Source organism: Alosa pseudoharengus, unplaced genomic scaffold, assembly GCF_046254945.1.
Source record: "Alosa pseudoharengus isolate Yale_2024_CS ecotype anadromous, Long Island Sound unplaced genomic scaffold, YU_APseudo_1.1 YU_APseudo_1.1_scf_3, whole genome shotgun sequence".
NCBI lineage: Eukaryota > Metazoa > Chordata > Actinopteri > Clupeiformes > Clupeidae > Alosa > Alosa pseudoharengus.
In genome coordinates, this window is record NW_027468718.1 from 30312105 (window position 1) to 30315147 (window position 3043).

At 42.0% G+C, this 3043-nt stretch overlaps 1 long non-coding RNA gene across 2 annotated transcripts; it reads right to left on the bottom strand.

Moving 5' to 3' along the window:
* Positions 1-1555: 1555 nt before the first annotated feature.
* On the bottom strand, positions 1556-2595 carry LOC143099726 (uncharacterized). Of its 2 annotated transcripts, none has more exons than XR_012981725.1 (4): positions 2515-2595; positions 2265-2371; positions 1969-2021; positions 1556-1860 (listed from the first exon to the last, which is right to left on the bottom strand). It is a non-coding gene; the product is annotated as an uncharacterized LOC143099726 (long non-coding RNA). The 2 variants fall into 2 exon arrangements; XR_012981724.1 differs by having other exon boundaries at positions 2265-2403; positions 2515-2588.
* Positions 2596-3043: the final 448 nt, after the last annotated feature.

Consider the following 3043-nt stretch of genomic DNA (forward strand, 5'->3'; position numbering starts at 1 on the left):
GGTTTCTGCAAGATCAATATGGATTATAGGTCAAAAGTTGAATGAACGAGTACTTACGTCCTTTCGATTTCTTACAGGTTGGGTCGTTGTTGCCCACAACTCACTAGCTTGCTGCTAATGAATGACGTCATTGACGCATTTGAAAGGCTTTTTAGAACAAATAAGTGACTCAAAAAATATAATACTCAGCGGTGTATATTTTCTCTGCCCCCTCTTTCGCATGCAACATTCCAATTTCTGGCCAAAAAATTATATCCCGAGAAAAGTGGATTTGAGGGGTACAGCTCCATAGACCTCCATTCATTCTGCACTTATTCGTGAGCGCCCTCATGTGGAACCAGAACAGGAACTGCAACCAGTTCAGAAACCGGAAGTTTCCCGAGAGTGGCGGTTCTCCCCTTATTAGACATTCTCTGACTTAACTTTCTTTTACTGTCTATGCTTAACTCCCTCTCCACATTTGGTGTACTTCTGTCGCATACTGTGACGTTGGCTGCCCAAAACTCTGTTTACCACAGTTTAGAACCAAACGCATAAACGGAGTTTTCAAAAAAAAACACTTTGGCCGGAGTTTTTTTGGATAGCCGTTTTACGGGGCGAATTCTCCGTTTGCGTCTAAATGAAAGGCTCAAACGTAGGGAAATGTCTTCGTTTATAAAAATACACATGCTTGTGTAAACGCCCAGATAGCAAAATTTGACCGGCCCACCTCTGGCCCACTACCTTGCCTCAGGGTTTTGTGAGTGTTGGCCCAGTTCTGGCTGGGCCTCCGGCCCAACAATGGCCCAGTTACTGATAACTGACACAAAGAATTTCCTCTGGCCCAGATGTGGCCCACACACTGCAAAATGACTCTCATTGTTTCTGTTGGCCCAGGTCTGGCCCACACACTGTAAAATGACTCTTATTGGAACTGTTGGCCCAGGTGTGGCCCACACACTGTGAAATGACTCATTGTTTCTGTTGGCCCAGGTGTGGCCCACACACTGTGAAATGACTGTCATGCATTCTGTTGGCCCAGGTCTGGCCCACACACTATATAACTGAGTGTTGGCTGAGTGTCGGCTGGGCCTCTGGGCCTGTACTGGCCCACACACTATTAAACTGATCTGACTGAGTGTTGGCTGAGTGTCGGCTGGGCCTCTGGGCCTGTACTGGCCCACACACTATTAAACTGATCTGACTGAGTGTTGGCTGAGTGTCGGCTGGGCCTCTGGGCCTGTACTGGCCCACGCACTATAAAACTGATCTGACTGAGTGTTGGCTGAGTGTCGGCTGGGCCTCTGGGCCTGTACTGGCCCACGCACTATAAAACTGATCTGACTGAGTGTTGGCTGAATGTCGGCTGGGTCCCCGGGCCACATGTGGCCCATTAACTACCAAAAGTACTTGAAAATAAACACAAATCCAGAACTAGTAATTAAAAGCACAAGCTACTTTTATTAACAAGTTTGACAAACACAACCTTGCAAATAAAACAAACATTTAAAAATTATACAAGTTTTTACATATATACACTTTAAAAAATTAAACAAGTTAAAATATACAATCTACTTTTATCTACAACAATCGACATCTTTCATATACAAAAACACAAACAATTAAACATTTTAAAACTGTATAATGATTCAAAGAAATAAATTATTCTAAATGAACATTAAACATTTACAGAATTTACTTTAAATTCTGTATTTTTGTACCATGTACCATGACCTACCCAGCTACATACATGCACACATACTCACTCTCAAAGTATTTTTCAATAGCAGAAACCTTTGCCACCTGCCTTCTCTTTCTGTTGCCGCTTCATTGTTGCCTCCACCAGTTTCAGCAGCACTACCAGCCGGGGGTGTCTCCAAACTGCATTTAGGAATAAAAGAATATTATAAGATCATTATGAGGTCTAAAGCAAGATTTCAACATGTCATCTGTCAGAGAAGTTCTGTTTGTCCACTCAAATATACTTACAGATAGCCACCTCAGCTCTCTGTGGGGGTTGATCAGAGTTCTTTCCATCCATCCTTCAATTTGAGATGCATGGACAGCATGTAATTTCAAAAGAAAAGAAAAAAAACATTAAACTATTTATCCTTTACTGTCTGACTAAATATTACTAAAGCCCAGTCTTGCCACTCTGCAGCTGTCTTGGTAACACCTCCCTGGTAGTTATTTTGGGCAACATTGACATTGTGTGATTGTTAAATGCTGATATATTACCAATGACAATAACCAAAAGCAAGACATATTTGTCAACACATACAGACCTGAAGCACAAAGGCTTGTGGACTTCCTTCACAAGAGCCTTGTGGGTGCTCCAGTTGGTTGGCCATGTTTTCAACAGCGCATGTTTCCTGCCCACTCCAGTTCTTTGCTGACATAATGGATGAGGCAAACCAAAAGCATCTAAAAATGACACATCACAAAACACAGGCCTAGATGAAAGCTGATTCCTATGATTTGGCTCATCTAAACAAAAAAGTATTACTTATTCTATTAAATCAATGTACATCTTACCAAGAGCTCTTCAGGTCTCCTGTTTTTCCAACACAAGAAATGGTTCACACACACGGGTACCCTTCTTCATCCAAAGGAGTGAAGGGCAGGTCTCTGGTCAGTGTGGCCTGGATTCTGAGGTGTAGGCTACATTTTAAAAAAGTCACAGTAACGTTAGGTTAATGGAAGTATATGTGTTCAAAATGATTACATGATCATAAACAACCCCTCAGTACAAAATACAGAACGACCTTAAAATACAGATTTTGATGAGCTTTACATGACCAGGACAGGACCCACCCTGCTACCATCTCTCTCTCTCTCTCTCTCTCTCTCTCTCTCTCACACACACACTCTCTTAAGGCATACAGTCTCAGTCCTGCCTGCAGTGCCTGAAGTTGGATAGATAACGATGAAATGCCCAATTACCAATCGCAATATTCTAAGTCATGCAATACTGGTTAACTGTTAAGCTATTTCTGAAATGATTAGATCGATCACACTTTTCTTTGAAAACCACATAATTATGCAAGTATGGCTAACGTTACAG